Genomic DNA, 15,176 nt, shown 5'->3' with positions numbered 1-15,176 from the left:
AACTCTCCAGAAAGTGGGCATAGAGGGAACCAACCTCAACAAAATAAAGGCCATATGTGACAAACCCACAGTCAACATCGTTCTCAATGGTGAAAAACTGAAACCATTTCCTCTAAGATCAGGAACAAGACAAGATTGCCCACTCTCACCACTATCATTCAACATAGTTATGGAAGTTTTAACCACGGTAAGCAGAGAAGAAAAAGAAATAAACGGAATCCAAATTGGAAAAGAAGAAGTAAAACTGTCACTGTTTGCAGATGGCATGATACTATACATAGAGAATCCTAAACATGCTACCAGAAAACTACTAGAGCTAATCAATGAATTTGGTAAAGTAGCAGGCTACAAAATTAATGCACAGAAATCACTTGCATTTCTATACACTAATGATGAAAAATCTGAAAGAAAAATTAAGGAAACACTCCCATTTCCCACTACAACAGAAAGAGAAAAATACCTAGGAATAAACCTACCTAAAGGGACAAAAGACCTGTATGTAGAAAACTATAAGATACTGATGAAAGAAATCAAAGACGATACAAACAGATGGAGAGACATACCATGTTCTTGGATTGGAAAAATCAACATTGTGGGGGCTTCCTTGGTGGCACAGTGGTTGAGAATCTGCCTGCTAATGCAGGGGTCACGGGTTCGAGCCCTTGTCTGGGAGGATCCCACGTACCGCGGAGCGACTGGGTCCGTGAGCCACAATTGCTGAACCTGCGTGTCGGGAGCCTGTGCTCTGCGACAAGAGAGGCCGCGATGGTGAGAGGCCCCTGCACCAAGATGAAGAGTGGCCCCCACTTGCCACAACTAGAGAAAGCCCTCGCACAGAAATGAAGACCCAACACAGCCATAAATAAATAAATAAATAAATAAATAAAAGAGTAACTGTAGTGTCATGTACACACACAAAAAAAAGCTTATTAAAAAAAAAGTGTCAATGCCTACGTTTAAAAAAAAAAAAACAACATTGTGAAAATGACTATACTACCCAAAGAAATCTACACATTCAGTGCAATCCCTATCAAACTACTAAAGGCATTTTTCACAGCACTAGAACAAAAAATTTCACAATTTGTATGGAAACACAATAGACCCTGAATAGCCAAAGCAATCTTGAGAAGGAAAAACGGAGCTGGAGGAATCAGGTTCCCTGACTTCAGACTATACTACAAAGCTACAGTAATCAAGACAGTATGGTGTTGGCACAAAAACAGAAATATAGCTCAATGGAACAGGATAGAAAGCCCAGAGATAAACCCACGCACATATGGTCACCTTATCTTTGATCAAGGAGGAAAGAATATACAGTGGAGAAAAGACAGCCTCTTCAATAAGTGGTGCTGGGAAAACTGGACAGCTACATGTAAAAGAATGAAATTAGAACACTTCCCAACACCATACACAAAAATAAACTCAAAATGGATTAAAGACCTAAATGTAAGGCCAGACATTATAAAACTCTTATAGGAAAATATAGGTAGAACACTCTATGACATAAATGACAGCAAGATCCTTTTTTGACCCACCTCCTAGAGAAATGGAAATAAAAACAAAAATATACAAATGGGACCTAATGAAACTTAAAAGCTTTTGCACAGCAAAGGAAACCATAAACAAGACAAAAAGACAACCCTCAGGATGGGAGAAAATATTTGCTAATGAAATAACAAAGGATTAATCTCCAAATTTTACAAGCAGCTCATGCAGCTCAATATCAAAAAAACAAACAACCCAATCCAAAAATGGGCAGAAGACCTAAATAGACATTTCTCCAAAGAAGATATACAGATTGCCAACAAACACATGAAAGGATGCTCAACATCACTAACCACTAGAGAAATGCAAATGAAAACTACAATGAGGTATCACCTCACACCAGTCAGAATGGCCATCTTCAAAAGATCTACAAACAATAAATACTGGAGAGGGTGTGGAGAAAAGGGAACCCTCTTGCACTGTTGGTGGGAATGTAAATTAATACAGCCACTATGGAGAACAGTATGGAGGTTCCTCAAGAAACTAAAACTAGAACTACCATATGACCCAGCAATCCCACTTCTGGGCATATACCCTGAGAAAACCATAATTCGAAAAGAGTCATGTACCACAATGTTCATTGCAGCACTATTTACAGTAGCCAGTACATAGAAGCAACCTAAGTGTCCATCGACAGATGAGTGGATAAAGAAGATGTAGCACATATATACAATGGAATATTACTAAGCCATAAAAAGAAACAAAAGTGAGTTATTTGTCATGAGATGGATGGGCCTAGAGTCTGTCATACAGAGTGAAGTAAGTCAGAGAAAAACAAATACCATATGCTAACACATATATAAGGAATGTAAAAAAAATTGTTTTGATGGACCTAGGTGCAGGACAGGAATAAAGATGCAGATGTAGAGAATGGACTTGAGGACATGGGGAGGGGGAAGGGTAAACTGGGATGAAGTGAGAGAGTAGTATTGACATATATACACTACAAATGTAAAATAGATAGCTAGTGGGAAGCAGCTGCACTGCACTGGGAGATCAGTTTGGTACTTTGTGACCACCTAGAGGTGTGGGATAGGGATGGTGGGAGGGAGGCACAAGAGGAAGGGGATATGGGGATATATTACACATAAAGCTGATCCACTTTGTTATACAGCACAAACTAACACAACATTGTAAAGGAATTATACTCCAATAAAGATGTTAAAAAAAGAAAAGAAAGAAACAGTATTCAAACGGAAATACTGACTTCATGGCTGGAAAATATATGAACCCCTCTCTTCCCTTCCCACGCACAGTTCTGATAAGTGCTGTAGTGGAAAAAGCCACGTAGGTCTGAGTGCATTTGGTATACTTTTTGACCTTTCTCTCCCTCCAGACAAAATGACCACTTTTGCTCTGCAAATCTTTTTTTTTTTTATTTTTTTTTTATTTTTGGCTGCATTGGGTCTTCATTGCTGCGCATGGGCTTTCCCTAGTTGTGGCAAGTGGAGGCTACTCTTCGTTGCAGTGCACAGGCTTTTCATTGGGGTGGCTTCTCTTGTTGTGGCGCATGGGGCCTAGGTGCACGAGCTTTAGTAGTTGCAGCATGCAGCTTCAGTAGTTGCAATACACGGGTCCTAGTGTCCGTGGGCTTCAGTAGTTGTGGCACGTGGGCTCAGTAATTGTGGCTCGAGGGCTCTAGAGTGAAGGCTCAGTAGTAGTGAAACAGGAGGGAAGGAGTCAGGACACAACCTTTGAAAGAATGACATAGACTGAGGACATAATATCAACTGATTAGATCCAAACGGGTCCAAGATGGCAGGCAAGTTGACTTCCACTAGACCTTGAGCCTCAGTATACACTCACATCAGCAAGCTAAATGACAAACCCACAGCCGCCATGACAGTTCCAAGACCGACCATAAGGATCAAAAAATGGGCGGTGGCCCAATTCCTGGAAATCCCCGCCTCTTTCTAAAATAGTTGAAATACTCCTCCCTCTCAGCCTATGAAATTAACCACTCCTATAAAAACTGACAACCCCATACCCTGGTACCTTTCTCACCTTCAGAGATGGTCCACACTCTGTGGAGTGTTTCTCTCTAAATAAATCAACTTCTTACCTATCACTTTGTCTCACTGAATTCTTTCTGCGATGGGACATCAAGACCCTGAGATTCATTAAGTCCTGAAACCAGGTATGTGATCTCAGTTGAAAGACTGTGAGTAGTGGCCGGGTTCGAGTCCCAGCCATGGGGGTTCAAGTGCCAATCTGTGTTTTGGCCGGGTTCAAGTCCTGGCACATGGGTTCAAGTCCCAATCTGAGGTGTACGGTTTCAGCTGTGGTGTACAGGCTTAGTTGCTCCATGGCGTGTGGGATCTTCCCGGACCAGGGATCATGTTCTCTGCATTGGTAGGTGGATTCTTAACCACTGCACCACCAGGAAAGTCTGCTATGCAAATCTTGATCTGACTTATTTACCCAATAGCAGGCTCAGAGAAGACTGAACCAAAAAAAAACACAAACCAAAAATACTGACCTTTGAAACTGGGCAATTTCATGCCCCTAATGTTATCATATAGTATTACAGAAGAACGCTTTGCTAAAGAAGTCATCATCATAAAAGGCATCTTCGAAAAACCCACACCATACTTAGTGGTGAAAGACTAGATGCTTTCCCTCTAAGATCTGCAAGAAAACAAGGATATTCATTCTTGCCACTTCTACTCAACACTGTATTAGAAGTTCAATCTAGAGTAATTAGGCAAGAAAACAAATAAAAGACATGCATATGGGAAAGGAAGTAGTAAAACTATATCTATTCACAGGTGACATGACCTTGAACATTAAAAACACCTATAAGAACTCACTAAAAAACTATTAGCACTGATAAACAATTTCAGCAAGATTGCAAGATACAGTATGATTATAAAATAATCCATTGTATGATTATCACTTGCAATGATCAATATAAAAATGAAATTACAATTTCATGTAAAATAATGTTAAAAGAATAAAACATTTATGAAAAAATTAACAAAAGAAGTGTGAAACTTACAGTCTGAAAACTATAAAACATTGTTGAAAGAAAATCTAAAGAAACAGAAAAAAATCTCACACTCATGAATCAGAAGACTATATATTGTTAAAATGATACAATACCTCCCAAATTAATCTACAGATTCAACACAATCCTTAACAGAGTCTCAACTAGTTTCCTGTAGAAACGCAGCCAGTCCTAAAGTTTACATGGAACTATATAGGACACTATCAAGAAAATGAGAAGACAACCCACAGAACAGAAGAAAGTATTTGCAAATCACAATCATATAAGTATTTGTACCTAGAATATGTAAAGAATCCTTATAACTCAGTAATAAAAAATGTAAATAAATTAATTTTTAAAATGAGCAAAGGGTGTGATTAGATATATTGTACAATGGCAAAATGTTCCACATCATTCATTACTTATCAGAGTAATACAAATCAAAGGTACAATAAAATACCACTTTGCACGCACTTTGTGTGTGTGTGTATAGGATGGTTTTTCTATGGTAGCTATAATTATAAAATTATATCATTGTAATTATAAAAAATGAGATAAATATTGGTTGTCTAGGATGTGGAAAGTTTGGAACTCTCATACACTGCTGGTGGGAACGTAATATAGTACAGCCACTTTAGAAAGCAGTCTGGCAGTTCTTAAGGTGGTTAAACATAGATTTACTATATGATATAGTAATTTCACTCCTAGATATATTTTTAAGGAAAATGAAAACTAAATCCTTGCAAAACCTTGTAGAGTATTTACATGTTTTTCTGGCATTTACATGCCAGAATTATTCTCAATAGTCAAAATGTGAAAACAACCCAATGTCTGTCAATTGATGAATGGATAAACAAAATGTGACATACACATATAACACTATCATTTGGCCATAAAAAGGAAAGGGTTACTGATGTATGCTACAGCATAGATGAACTTTGAAAACCTTATGGTGCATGAAAGTAGCTAGTCACAAAAGACCACATAGTACATGTTCCACTTTTTATGAAAAGTCCAGAATAGGAAAATCCATGGCAATAGAATGTAAATTCATGGTTTCATAGGGCTGAGGGCATAGGGATCTCAGAAGGTGACAGCTAAAGGGTTTAGAGTTTCTTCATGAGATGATAAAAATGTTCTAATATCTACTGCAGTGATCGTTGGACATACTTGTGAATATACTAAAAAACATTGAATTATACACTTCAAACGGGTGAAGTGTATGGTATGTGAGCAATATCTCAATAAAGCTGTTATTTTTAAAAAAGGGGGTCATTATCAAGATTTGACTGTACGTAAGTTTAAAGCATCGTATTTAATAGCTCCATGATTCAGTGAGATACATTATTGAGCCGAATTCCAATTAAAAAATACCCCACTACCGGGAACATACAATTTTACCCTCCATTACTGTTAATAGAAGAAAAACAACATCTCTTTTTAAAGCCCTGCAAGTATACATATTCCTCTAAACATTATTTGCAAAAGCCACCAGTATTTTTTGATATCTTTCAAAAGGAAACCCATAGCTTTAAATATAATATGCCATTTCTTCATTCTTGCTCCAAGAACCAAAATAAAAAGAAGAATCACAAGAATAGGTCATGGCATAAAACAATAATGTCCTCAAACAAGATAATTCAAGAGTGCTTAATACAGCAACCTATTTGAAGAGGAGTAATCCCAGTAAAGACAAAGGCAAAGGCTGGTGAAGCACCCAGAGTCTAACAAGAGTGAGAGAAGCCTCCAACATCTTAGACTTCTAGTGGTGGGTGTAGCAAGTAAGGCTCTGTAATACTTTGCAATGAAAAAAAGAAAAGAAAAGAAAAGAAAACGTTTTGAATCTGACTTGGAGGGAGTGGCTAAGATAAAATGGAAAAAATGTTCATGAGCAGAGGGTCAAAAAACCAAAATTCCACGTATTGAATGTGACTTCAATATGTGGTCTCATGAAAACTCTGATGAGAAAATCCAGCTGCATTTTGGGTCCCCATGATAAGAATTTGTGACAGATCAAGGACTGTAGTTTGCCAGAATAAAAATTTTCATTAGACCAGCTACAATAATGAGGACATGTGAAGTCCTGTGGTTTGTAAACACAAATCCACATGCACACACCAGTTTTGCCCAAGTCTCCAAGTGTACCAATAAATGTGATTAATCTAGGCCCTTGGATGGTAAATTTTTTAAAAACTATGAATTCACAAAATTAATTATCCAATGTCCATATGAAGTAACATTTAACTTTCCATTTACTTTGCCCAATATCGTTCAGTCCCCTATCTTCTTCTCAGAAGAGTATTAGCAAGAACTATTTCTGCTATGCAAAGTAATAGTAGAACACAATAAAAACATTTGGATAACTTACAGTCAAGCAGGAGAAACATCTCTATAATTTAGATGTTTTAAATTAATATGCAACATTTGAGACCACTAAAAATTATTATAATGTTTTTCATCAAAGTATCCAATATTTGGAAACCAAAAGACATTGAATTTTTTAGATAATTCCTAATTGTCACAAGCACACACACACACAACATTCTTATAAGATTAGAACACTGTAAGTGTATAGAGATTTGTTGCTGGTGGTGTGGGATTTCTTTAAGAACTAATAATTACAGGACTAGCCATAAAATTGTTTGAGAGATCCTTTCTGATGGTTGGGCTTTATCAACTCAATATTACTCCTTGTTAAAAGTAAGTTTATATGACTCATGAATGTTGATTTGTAGTAATTTAAGTAGGAAATTTATATTTATGATTCTAGCTTCAAAAGCAGCATTAGGAAATTTTAATATTCTACAGATAATTATTAAACCCTGGTCTGTAAGGAATACTTGTTTGAATTTAATAGACTGGATTGAAGTATAAATATGTAAGCAATAATAACTTCACTATTAAATAAAATAAAAATGAAGCAGATTAACTTATATTTATAATTTCAAATAATAAGAAAGAATGGTTTTCTCTTGCATGCAAACTCCACCCCCAATAATCATCATCACCGTCGCATCTGAGTTAACGGATTCATAAAGGTATGGATTTCAGAACTTGAGGATATGGAGTAATTATCTTTTATATAAGTGTAGTTTAATCAGGCATGGCATATGTGGCAATTTCTTAATAAGAGTAAAATTGAAAAATTTATGGTGTCCTATGTATGTCCTGATCTACTCACACACGCTGTACTTTAAAATAACTTAAGAGAAATTCAAAGGCAGGAGTTGCTATCTTCGACAAAATGTCAGATGAATCAAGAGTAAGCTAAATAGAGAAGAAATAATATCAATAAAATCAAATTGAAAGAGAAAATACACATCTCTGACTATGAAAATAGAGGAGACATCATATTATACATTTTATGCAATGAAAATATTACTGTTACCAATACATATTAGCTCATATATTAATATATAATACTGTAATAGATACTGGTCACCATTCAGAGAAGGGAAAATGGTTGAACTAACTTACCCATGCCCTGGTAGCTCAGTGACAGAGCCAGGAATTGAAATCAGAGAGAAGAGCAGCAGCAATAATAAAGCAATCTGGATATAGTCACCAGTAGGCACCAAGCTGTCCCCAAAGAAAGAACCGTCATCAATGCCCTTATGTAATGATAAACTGTAACTTGTTAAATGAAAACATGCATAGTTTACTTAATCTTTCAAATTAGAAGGTTCTCTTTAAATCAGGGAAGACATAACTGCCCTCCTTAAATTTCTCATATGATTCAACAATCCACATCTTAATGGCTGAAATGTGTTGAAAGTCTTAGCAATATTGAGAACCAGGACTCTTGATTGAGATAATTATCTATTGCATTATCTAATACAGCATTGAAATATCCTATGGCCTTTGAGATTTTCAAATAACATCTTAATAATAAATATTCAATTGAAATAAAACTATTTCATATTGAAGTTTTACTTTATATGTTGACTAAGACACAGGTGTTCGTTGGACTTCTAAGAAATTTCAACAATCTAAATTCATAATTAAACTGACATTCAAATATAGACTAGAGCGCAGAAGTTTAAACAGAAATTGTGTACTTAAATATCATAAAAGTATCAGCTACCTGTTAAATATTTTTATATAAATCTTCAATTACAAGAAACATACTTCTAGTTGACATTATTAAAAGTGTTAGTGTGCCCTTTACATTCATCTGGATATAATAGGTATATGAATAATTGAAATATTATCTACTATCTAAATGAATGTTAAAGTATTATGGTCTCTCAAGATCATATCAAAATAGTTCTGAGGAGAAACTATCATTAACATTGAAGCGGTCTCTCTTCTATATTATGACAAGACAAAACCAAAGAAATGAAATTAGCATCTATGTGTATTTTTCATTTCCAATCTAAAAGGTGACACTGTAGATTTACTGATGTATGCTATTACATATTAACTTCTTACTCAATAATTTCTTTCTTAATACTAATAGCTGGAATGACTTGACAAAACTTAAGGTTTATATGACCTTCAGTTGTAAATAATTTAACACTCATCTGGAAATGTCTTTGCTGGATATCCCTTTGCCATATGTATGTTTACTCCACATACTGAATTTATTATGAGAGTGGAATTTGGTAGTCATTGAATCAGTAAAAGGACTAATTGGGTTTTCTCTAAAAGAATTTACATTATTAAAGTTCAATATTTGACACCAAATATTGGTTTGTTTAAACTAATTGTAATAATAGTATAGTCATATATTGCAAAATCTTAATTTCACTATTTGTCAAGTAAGCAAGCTAGATTATATTAACAGGTAGAGCTGTAAAACAGTATTATTTCAAAATTTTGTCTCATGTTCTGAGATCACAATCTACTTTTATAATACAGGGTCTAAAAACCTTGGTCTTTTCCCCTTGGTCTATGTTTCAACTTGAATCATCACAGATTGTCATTAGCTTATATCATAAGTACCTTCAGAGATATTTTATTATCCAGTTTTTCTGATATGATGAAATTAAAAATACATTTCACACACCCTGTTTTATTGTTTTACTTTATAGTCACAATTTTCCTAATTGCTGCTTTTATCAGTTTCTTTATAAGGCCACTCATTTATATGTAATTCATTGATATGAACTTTTAAAAACTACCCTGGTGTAGTGTAAGCCCTGATAGTTGGTTTTCCTTTTTTGTAATGCAAATGGCTGATTTAAGCTTTGATTGTGGAGGCATCCACTTCAAGGAGGCAAAATGGCTATTTAGAATAAATACATTTGCAGCCAATAGAATAGATAAAAAAAAACAGGCCACCTCAGCCACCAGAACCCCTGCCCCACACTACCCACATAACCACCCTGCCGGCTTTCTTTGTTGTAGAGATTTTGGCTGATTTGGGTAACTGACAATTTGGGCCTCTTGGTTTTTTGTGCTTCTGTTTTTGTTTTTGTTTTTCTCTTCCCACACTTTAAATTCCCATACTATTTTTGTTTTTAATTTTTTAATTTTATTTCATTTATTTTTTTATACAGCAGGTTCTTATTAGTCATCAATTTTATACACATCAGTGTATACATGGCCATACTTGTTTTAAATTCACTAACAAAGAGTGGGTTGTGAAACCTTAGGGCCCCACCCTCAACCCCAATAAAAGCAGAAGGGAACCTCAAGCCCACTCTCTAAATCTCCCTCAAACACTTGTAAAGCAAAAAATGTTGCCCACTGGTCCAGTTCTACAAGAAGCAAGCCATTAGCCACTGTCCTCATCCAGGAACAGGGTGCCTGAAGGGAATTCAGGATGGAGAAAAACAGCAAGTTTTCTATGCTTTGGATATACTGGCCCCTAGATAGTTAAGATGCTCATATAAGGACAAATTTCAATGAACCCAGATTCTTTCATCTTCCTATTCAACGAAAAGCACTAAAATCATTAACTTGAAATGCCTTTTCTTTGTGATGAGCAGTAATCTTTTTATGCTAGCTACATGTTTTTCCCGGCGAAAACAAAAACAAAAGTTCATGTATATCCTGCTCCTCTTCAACCCTTAGAAGCAGTTTCTCACAGCAATCTGAGAGGCTGGCTCCTGGGCTATAGTATTCAGTAAGGTCCCGGAATAAAATTAACTCGCGACTTTTACGTTGTATGTTTTTCTTTCAGTTGACCCTCTCTGCCCGTGACTTCACAGTATGGCCCCAGGTGTGCCACGTCATTTTCAGGACCTGTAAGTAACAAGCTTTGTCTCTTTCAAAGTTTCCTAGTGGTTATTTCTGAGGCCATCCTGCAATCGTAACAAGAACTACAAGAGCCGATCCAGTTGATTATCGATAGACTAAGACAGGCAAAAAGACCCAGTAAAGTATTTATCAACCTATTTGAATTTGTTAGGGGTCATTTGATTGCCAAGAACAGAAATTCAACATTAACTCAGTAAAAAGGAAATTTTTACAAGTAGTAATAAGTTAGTTTAAAGAATGAAAGAAGATTCATCTAGAAATTTTGAGAAGGCATATCATAGACACTTAAGTGCTGGATTGAGATGCTGGAGCACCTTTGGGAATCTTTCTTTACTTTGTGCTCTTTTTTATGTATTAGCTGCCCAGTGTATACATTTCTCTTCCTGTATACACAATGCAGGAAAAAACTCCTGCTGAGCATGATGCAAACGTCCTACATGATTTTTGTGTGTTGTTGTTTTTGTTTACATGCTACAGATAACCAAACTAAACTAAATCATAGACAAATAACAACAACAAAACAATGACTTATGTATAATATCCATGGTAAAGACCAGAAACAGAGGCTCAAATCATGATGATGATATCAGTACTACATTGTCTGTTTAGTACTGAAAACAATTGTGTTTCATTTTGTTCAAATTTGACTTAATATCTTTGAAATGAGCATAGAATATATTCAAAACAAAAGTTCATAATAAATAATTATTACCTTTTCTGGTGGATTGCAGTGTTAGCATTGCATTGGAGGTCAAGCCTTTAATTCTCAGAATTGACACATTGTAATCATTCAATGAATATATTTTTAAAATACTAGGAATGTTTGAATGAATATATCTTCATAACTATTTAGTCATTTTCTGGTCTAAATAGACTGGGTAAAATACCTAGACACATTTCGAATGAGTGTATTAGAGTCAAATTATTATTCGTATTAAACATCTTTATTTTTAAAAATATAGTTTTTGCATTCCATCTTATATTTATCTTTTCCATGGTTTTTTACCTGCAATGCTACTGAAATAGACATTTTTCACAGGTATATTTTTAAACTTTGAGTAGGTGAATGTTTTACTCCCTGAAGCCTTGGGTTTGTCAGACTCATCTTCATTTTGTGTTGTACAGCAGATGACATGCCAACTGGTCATAGAATTTTGGGGGTTATATTCATTTCTTTTTCATACATCATAGATATTTCTCTGCTGTTATCTGTCATCTAAAATTGCTGAGAAATTGAAAATCATCTGATTTTCCTTTTTAAGTGACTTCCTTTTCTTTTCTCTGGATGCTTGCAGGTTTTCTTCTTTAAACTTGAAGATCAATGACTTTTCCAAAAAAGTCTCAGTCTTTTTTATCTTTGTTAATGTTTTTTGAGTCACTGACATACAGTGAGTGTTTTGAACTGCCTATTCAGTTTTTCTTTTATTATAGGAAATGTTCTTGTATTTATTCTGGATATTTTCTGTATCATTTTCTTGGTCTATATATACATTTTCAAATACATCAATCATGTGCACTTTATACCTGCAGTGCCTCTAGCCAGAAAAATAATCTTCTTGAAACTCATTTTTACCTGTTTGCTTTTTCTCCCTCCTCTGTGATATTCTAACCTATGTCCCCATTGTTGTTCCTATGGCTGTTGTATCTAAAGAATCCATTTTTCAGGATTTCGTTTTCCCCTATAAAGAATATTAAATATCTCAATTTTATTGTCACCTCCTTGCTTTCTTTTCTTTATTCTAACAAGTATGCCTTCAACGTATTCTAAATATCATTTTAGTTCATGTTGCTCATGTTTTGTTGAGTATCTGTAATGCCTCTAAACTTTGTACCATAAAGTGTACTCTCTTATAGAGTGAATTTTTGAAGTATCTTATCAGTAACTTTTTCCGTGGTAATAAAGTATTTTTTTCAGCTGTTTTTTCCCATAATTAGTATTATCTGATTATTTATATTTGAGTCAGCTACTTCTATCTGTACCCCCCACTTCCTTCTCCCAATCATTACTGGATAATTATTGGCTAAAATTTTAATATAATGTTATTTTCAGATTTTCAGTTGACTGATAATGATGAAGAGGATGCTGAAGTTGTTTGGGGAAATTCTGAGGGACTCAATAAATCACACCCGTCTTCCCTACACATGTTCTAAAGAAACTATAAAATAGTATAAAGAATGGTAGAAGAAGGATAACGTTTATTCTTAATAGGAGTTGATTTGAAGCACATAACTTAGTGTGGAAAACAAATGGACATGCTATCTAAATGGGAAAATTAGGCAGAATCCCATGCACATTCTTAGAAATGCCAGATTTCTCCCTGTCATGAGGCTGCCTGCTGACATAATAGCTGAGTCATTTGCTCCCGCCAAGTGTGGTGTTTTCTCCTAAGAGGAAGAAGTACAAAACAACTATGCCTGTCTAGTTTTTCTTTCCTTTTTAGTTTTCCAATCAGATAAAAAAATTTAGACTTAAACTTAGATAGAGTGAATAAAACATCCAGAAGGGAGATCCATATTTAGATCAATTTTCTCTACATGGAAAGAACCATATGGATTTGGGAATGCTTCCCCACCCCCGCTCCACCTCCCCATAGTAGTGGACAGGTGAAGTCTAGGAACTTTTTTCACCCAATTCCCCTCTCAGTTCATTGAAGTGTATGTTCCATAAACTAGTAGCCAGTGTTATTGTTTGAAGTTTTATTATAATGTCTGAGCATTTCTCATACTTCATTTTATCTGACTGAGCAGGTGGATACTTACACAGTTGATACAGCTAACATAGTTATTGGTATATATAAAAACCCTAAAAGAATTGGAGAGAGAGAGAGAGAGAGAGGAAAAGAAAGGAAGGAAGGGAAGGAAGGAAAATGCTCAACATTACTAATCAACAGGGAAACACAAATCATAACTACAATGAGATATCACTTCGCACCTATCTATTATCAAAAACACAAAAGAAAACAAATGTTGGCTGGGATGTAGAAAAAAGGGAACCCTTATACCCTGTTGATGGGAATGTAAACTTGTACTACCACTCTGGTAAGCAGTATGAAGCTTCCTCAATAAATTAAAAATAGAACTCTATGATCTTGCAATCCCACTTCTGGGTATTTTTCCAAAGGAAATAAAATCACTATCTCAAAAAGAAAGCGGTACCTCTATGTTCACAGAAGCATTATTCACAATAGTCAAGGTATGGAAACAACCTAAGTTTCTGTCAATGGATGAATGAATAAAGAAAAAGCGGCTTATATATACAATAAGTATTATTTGGCCTGAAAAAAAGAAGAAATCCTGTCGTTTGTGACAATGTGGATGAAACTGGAGGGCACTAAGCTAAGTGAAATAAGTTAGACAGAGAAAGACAAATACTACATGTTATCACGTATACGTGAAACTTTAAACAAAAGTTTAACTCATAGAAACAGAGAATAGAATGGTGGTTGGCATGGGCTGTGGGGGAGGAGAACAATGGGGCGTACAGTAAAGTAATAAATTACAAAGTTTCAGTTATAATAAGGTCTGTGGATCTAATATATAACATAGTGACTATAGCTGATAATAATGTGTTACATAATTGAAATGTGCTAGAAAGTAGAACTTAAATATTCTCATCTCCCACCCCCCCAAAAAAAGGTAAATATGTGAGGTGATAGATGTTTAAATTACTCAGTGGGGAAATCCACACTGTACACTACAACTATCTCATAGATTTATTTGTCAGTTACACCTCAATAAAGCTGAAGAAAATCCAAATAATTTACATAAATACTCCCTTTTCAAGATGGTAGAGCATAACACCTTACTCCTTAAAGTCACAGTGACTCTCTTCTAAAGAATACAGCAAAGAGAGAGGGAAAATAATAACTTCACAATGGAAAAACCTGGCAAACACTTCTTCAGCCAGATGATCAAGGTCAACATCAACAGTCATAAACCATGTTGATAATATGTACCCTTGATATGGTTTGATGACAATGGCCCTTTACCTCTTTGCTATTCCTCCCCTAAAACACATAAACCTAATATAACTTTGAGAAAATTATCAGACGTTTCTCAGTTGAGGGACATTCTACAAAATTTCTAACCCATACCCATCAAAACAAGAAAAGTTTGAGAAATTGGCAGAACCAAGAGGAGCATCAAGAAACATGATGACTCAATTGTGATGTGGTATTCTAATGGGTGCCTGGAAACAGAAAATAGACATTAAAGAGCAACCGAGGAAATCTGAATAAAATGTGAAGTTGCATTAATAATAATGTACCAGTAGTGGCATATTAATTGTAATAAATGTATTAGACATACAGAAGACTATATTATTCGATGTGAAGTATGTCAAACTCTCTGCACTATCTTTGTAATTCTTTTGTAAACCTAAAACTCCCATTAAATAAAGCTTATTTTTTGAAAAATAGTAGAGGAATACCTTCAAATTTCT

Source organism: Balaenoptera borealis (assembly GCF_965194805.1).
Source record: "Balaenoptera borealis genome assembly, chromosome: 2".
In the NCBI taxonomy this organism is placed as follows: Eukaryota; Metazoa; Chordata; class Mammalia; order Artiodactyla; family Balaenopteridae; genus Balaenoptera; species Balaenoptera borealis.
This window is presented reverse-complemented; position numbering follows the sequence as displayed.